This window comes from Balaenoptera musculus, chromosome 18 (genome assembly GCF_009873245.2).
Source record: "Balaenoptera musculus isolate JJ_BM4_2016_0621 chromosome 18, mBalMus1.pri.v3, whole genome shotgun sequence".
NCBI lineage: Eukaryota > Metazoa > Chordata > Mammalia > Artiodactyla > Balaenopteridae > Balaenoptera > Balaenoptera musculus.
This window is the reverse complement of record NC_045802.1, coordinates 28,990,608-28,997,133: the sequence shown is the minus strand read 5'-3', so window position 1 is coordinate 28,997,133 and position 6,526 is coordinate 28,990,608.

Genomic DNA, 6,526 nt, shown 5'->3' with positions numbered 1-6,526 from the left:
AATATGTTCTCGGGTCCTTTCTCTCCCTCTCCTCCTTCTGGAACCTCTATAATGAGAATGTTGGTGCATTTAATGTTGTCCCAGTGGTCTCTTTGGCTGTCTCCATTTCTTTTCATTCTTTTTTCTTTATTCTGTTCTGCAGCAGTGAATTCCACCATTCTGTCTTCCAGGTCACTTATCCATTCTTGTGACTCAGTTATTCTGCTATTGATTACTTCTAGTGTATTTTTCTTTTCAGTTATTGTATTGTTCATCTCTGTTTGTTTGTTCTTTAATTCTTCTAGGTGTTTGTTCTTTAATTCTTTTAGGTCTTTGTTAAACATTTCTTGCATCTTCTCGATGTTTGCCTCCAATCTTTGACCAAGATCCTGGATCATCTTCACTATCAGTATTCTGGATTCTTTTTCTGGAAGGTTGCCTATCTCCACTTCATTTAGCTGTTTTTCTGGCTTTTATTTTGTTCCTTCTTCTGGTACATAGACCTCTGCCTTTTCATTTTGTCTATGTTTCTGTGAATGTGGTTTTAGTTTCACAGGTTGAAGGATTGTAGTTCTTCTTGCTTCTGCTGTCTGCCCTCTGGGGGATGAGGCTATCTATCAGGTTTGTGCAAGCTTCCTGATGGGAGGGACTGGTGGTGGGTAGAGCTAGGTGTTGCTTTGGTGGGCAGAGTCCAGTAAAACTTTAACCCACTTGTCTGCTGATTGGTGGGGCTGAGTTCCCTCCCTTTTGGTTTTTTGACCTGATATGACCCAGCACTGAAGCCTACAGGCTCTTTGGTGGAGTTAATTACTGACTCTGGGAGAGCTCACGCCAAGGAGTACTTCCCAGAACTTCTGCTGCCTGTGTCCTTGTCCTAACGGTGAACCACAGCACCCCCCCACAGGAGACCCTCCAACACCAGCAGGTACATTCTCGTTAGGTGTACTATGTGGTCTGCTCCTTCCCCCTGGGTCGTTATATGCACACTACTTTGTGTGTGCCTTTCAAAAGTGGAGTTTCTGTTTTCCCCAGTCCTGTCAGAGTTCTGCAATCAAACCCCAGTAGCCTTCAATGTCTGATTCTCTGAGAATTCCTCCTCTCATTGCTGGACCCCCAGGTTGGAAAACCTGACATGAGGCTCAGAACCTTCACTCCAGTGGGTGGATTTCTGTGGTATAATTGTTCTCCAGTTTGTGAGTCACCCACCCAGTGGTTATGGGATTTGATTTTTATTGTGATTGTGCCCCTCCTACTGTCTCATTGTGGCTTCTCCTTTGTCTTTGGATGTGGGGTACCTTTTTTTGGTGAGTTCCAGTGTCTTCCTTTTGATGACTGTTCTGCAGTTAATTCAATCACTTTTTTATACTCTCAGAATACTCGTTCATGCCTCAATCATGATCAATTTGATGTTATACCACATATTATAAAGACCAAATTTCCTCCTCCTCTAATCATGTTTTTTGTTCAGTAACCTTATTGATAAATAAGAAGTAGATAGTAAATTTAGGAATTTAATTTACACATGAATTCCTCAAAGCCATGAATATCAGGTGTCATCCACTATAAACTTGACTCCTCAGGGAGATTTCCATACAAATTTGTAAGCATAAACCCCATAATTTTCTTCCAGTATTTCAGTACATCTTCTGATATAGCAACATTTCCCCCCTACTTTTGAAAAAGACCAAGAGGTATAAAGGAATATTATTTGGAGGTGTGAAGATGTTTCAACTTCTTCATTTTTCCAAGTATCTTAGTCATCCTTTCATATTACAAATTTTTGTGACTAGTACTGTTGGCCCTTGACACCAATCTTCTTAAATTCTGAAATTTAACTCTCTATCTCTTTCACACACACACACACACAGAAACAGAATTTAATCAATAGTAAATAAAATATTTGAACCATAATTTTATTTGCTTCTCCCATACTAACATGATTGCAAATCATAAGTTGAACACCTGCTATGTGCATATCCATGTGATAAGGACTGAATGATCATTTAAAAAAATAGGAAAAATATCTAGGAGTCATCCTAGTGAAAAAAAAGAAAGAATTAAAAATAAGAAAACATTATGTAGTTCTTTTTGCTTTGTGTGTGTGTTGTTTATCTTGTTTTGATTTTCTTTGCTTTATTCCCAAATGGTTTTCTCTGTATTTGGAGAACTAACAGACACAAAATACTTTATACATAGTTAATGCACCTTATATCCAAAAAATAAAATGTGGAATTCAGGTAGAAATTGTTATGAAAACTCAATGGAAATATATAAAATTAAAAGTTGAAAAAGGCATTTATGAAGTAGTTGAAGTGAATTAGTAGGTTTTCCTATTTTTCTCAAACAAATAAATTAACTTAAGTTGGACCTTTTACCATTAGTAGTGTTAGATAAACAGAAAGGAAATGTAGGAGAATTTCATGGAGAAGTAAATGAGAACATGTAAAACATTAGAGATAAACACATTCTATTGAAAATTGATGGCAGCTTGATCCTAACTTGCCACAACACAATAAATAATTCCATGACTCTAAGGAGGGAAAAATGCATTAGAAGTGAAGATGTAATCTAGGTGTGGTCAAAGACAATGTTGCATGTTAATGGAAATCTCTTTAAACATAATATCAATAAAATAAATAACTACTGCATTAAATACAATAATTTTTCTCAGTTTAAATTAGGCTTCTAATACATAGATATTTATTTATATGTGACTTAAATATATATGCAGTTGTATTATATATTTAATATGAAAATGTATATTAAATATATATGTAATTATACTTATATATTTAAAATATATATTTAACTCATTTAATTCACCCAACAGATTTATGAAGTAGGAATTATTCTAATTTTAGTTCTCAAACTCTTAACTTAAAAATAGGCTTAACTACACTGTTTACGATACCCAAGCATGAAACAATGAAAGTACCCATCAACAGATAACTGGCTTAAGAAAATGTGGTACATATATATATATATATATATATATAATGGAATATTACTCAGCCATGAAAAAGAATGAAATATTACCATTTGTAGCAGCATGGATGGACTTAGAGAATATTATAGTGAGTAAAGTAAGTCAGAGAAAGACAAATACTATATGATGTCACTTATTTGTAAAATATAAAAGTAATACCAAAATAAATCTTTATACAAAACAAAACCAGACTCATAGAAATAGGAAACAAACTTATGGTTACCAAAGTGAGAGGGAGATGGAGAAGGACAAGTTAGGAGTATGAGATTAACAAACTACTACACATAAAAATAGACAAACAACAAGGCTTTACTGTATAGCACAGGGAATTATATTCAATATCTTGTAAGAATGTACAATGAAATGTAATCTGAAAAAAAAATAGCTAAATCATTATGTTGTACACCTGAAACTAATACAATATTGTAAATCAACTTTACTTCAATAAATAAATAAATTAATTAATTAATTAATTTAAAAAAGGGAAAAATAAAAATAGGCTTAACTAGGCAGTAAAGAGCCCAAGTTCTAATTAGTATTAAAGAAAAGATCTTATATTTGGATCAATGACAGCTTTGACCTCAGAGGCAACACACTTAGTCAGTTATTATGTACCACAAACACATTCTGCATTGTGTCAGGAGCACAGAAGAAACTCACCTTATTTCAAGTACAAAGGATTTCAGTTCAGGACATTAGAGAATCACATGATTGTCGGAAGTTTTGGGTGAGTGAAGGTGGAGGAAGTAACTAGCAGAAAGTGATGAATTTCAGAGGAAGTTATATTACATCCTTAGAATTTCTCAGCAGTCCATATTCTACATCATAGAGAGAAATAAATTTTCTTTATACCACGTGAATTACATGCATATACACACAGAAATATGATTTAAGGCAAATTGAAGTTACAGTTAAAACACAGAGAAGTGAAAAAATATTTTTTCTTGCAAATATTTTTCTAATGGCATAGACATTTATTTCACAAAGGACTGAAATGATTAACTGGGAACATATCGTATCTCTCATCACCTCCTTTTGTGCTTCTTGATTTTTGCACAACAGTTATTAAAACATGGCTATTTTTGAGGTTGAATAATAGTTTATTCTTTCTAAATCTGTATTTAAACTCAAACTCTGAAAATTATGAGTAGATACTCGTATTTGTTCAAATGGAACATTATTTTTAAAACATAAATCCTCTGATTTTATGAATACTTTTGTTATGATAAGAATAAAGTTTTAAAATGAGAAAATTGAGTTTAAAATAAATGTATAATAATTTTCAATTATTCTCAGTTTCATTGTAATTTAATAATGCTGCCTAAATTTTCTAAGTTAGGAACATATGACCTAGAAATGTTGATTCAATTACTTTGATGAAACAGTGGCAGAATATCACATTAGTTACATTGGCCATCAAATGAATGAACAAAAATTTTACTGAAGTAAAAATTACACTTGAAATGAATATTGCACTAAATAAATATGTGTAAATTTTCAAACTCATGATAAATGTGATCATGACAATGAAAGAGTTCAAGATATCTACTGTAAGACTAAATTTATTCTGAAACTATTAGCTGAATTTAAGAATAATATTAATAAAAGCATATAAATAAATACATATGATGGACACTAAAGAGTCAGATTTAAAATTGTATTCTGCTTATGATTATTCTTGATGAAAAATTGTGGATGTTAATTTCTGATATCATTTATAGTCCAAATTAACTTTAATGAAACATAGTATTCGTCATGTCTCCTGGAAGTATGTTTGTTCAAAATATCAACTGATTTAGAGTTTACGTAAAATAAAAGAGAACATCATGTACATTTGTACAACTGCACCCTGCTTTTTGTCAACAATTTCAACATTCTCTTCCTTTTGTAATTACCAATCTTTTCTATAAAATCTAAGGTTCAGAGGGCCAAGGTACAAGAGAGAAGGCTACAAGTACATTTTCCACTCTATATCACCTTCATTCAAAATCACAATTGAAAGGACTCACATAAAAAAATTATCAAAAATATATTTTCAATGTTTTGTTGTATTCGGAGAAAAGCACTATACTTACTTCATTATTTATACAATAGGAAAATCATTATGGTTCATCACAATAAGGTTTTAATTATGATATTAATTTGTTCTTGCATAAATGTCAAATGATAAAACTGAACAGACTGTCAAAGAGTGGTGTTTTATATTATACACATTAGGATACTGAAAACTTTTAGTTGCCTTTGAATTTTGACTGAATAAGATTTAAGAATGTTAAAATCTATTACTTTTTTTTCTGTTAGATGAATAATGAAAATTGAAGAGAATACCTCTATTAGTAGTGGAGAAAATCCAGCAGATTTCTAGGATATTATTCTAATGAACTAGAGATGTTTTTAAATAAATTATATATATATATATATATATATATATATATATCATTACTTCTCCTTGATATCCCATAGACATAATACATTTTTGTAAAGGCTAAATAATTTCCATATATATTTAATGCAGAATATTATTTTAAAATTAAAAGAATACCAGTTGAGAGAAGTGTCAGAGCCATAAGAATTTTCAATAATTACAACCCAGGTACGACTGCAACTGACAGGTTAAGAGCAAGGTTAGAAAATGACAATGTGATATGAGTTTTGAACTAGAAAAGTTCAGTTATAGACTGTGTCTAGTTGTTTATAAAAACAACTTGTTCTATGAATGGTTTCTTCACAGTCTGTAGATGAGTCCTCCTATTGCAGTTTTTGATATTTATATTAAAAGTCAATCTTATACTGTTTGTAATGAATGTACACCAAGGCTGACATAGCTCTGGCTGAGATTATAATCTGGATTACTTGAAATCATTTCCCAATTGTCTCAAACATAAATTCATAAAGTATTTATGAATATCTTTAAATCAATATTGTTTTTCCTTCCGATGCACCTCTAGCATTATTTTATACTGTACATATTAGTATTTGAGAATCTTAAATATTGTACATGAATTTTTGTTAGGTAATTATTTTATTGATGTTTTCTTTCACCCCCAAAATCCCATGACATTTGAAGCTATTTTTTATGTACATACTTTTTAATACTTTTGTCAATAAGCTTACGTTTATGGATACAGAATAGTCAAATATGATATTTGAATTCAGTGTTTAATTAATGACATAGATCACCTAAGTTATCATCAATGATGAAACATTAATGAACTATATGCTTTCCAGATAGTACAGGTAAACTTTAAAGAAATTATGTAAGAAAAATTGGCGAATCTTGCCTAGATGCTCTTATACCTGCTAAGTTAATTACTGTTTATACTTACTGATCAAGCTCTAATCAATCAACATCAAACACACATTATATCTTTTGATTTAAACAAAATAAGTACTCTCTTAATTAAAGAAATATAGCATATACATATATATGTATACATATGTGTGTATATATATATATATAAACCAGGAATGAAATATAGGTAAGATTTGACAAAGCATGTATCTTTAAAATAAGTTTTTGGAAAGATAACTGAGTGAAGAACATTCCAGGAATACTATACC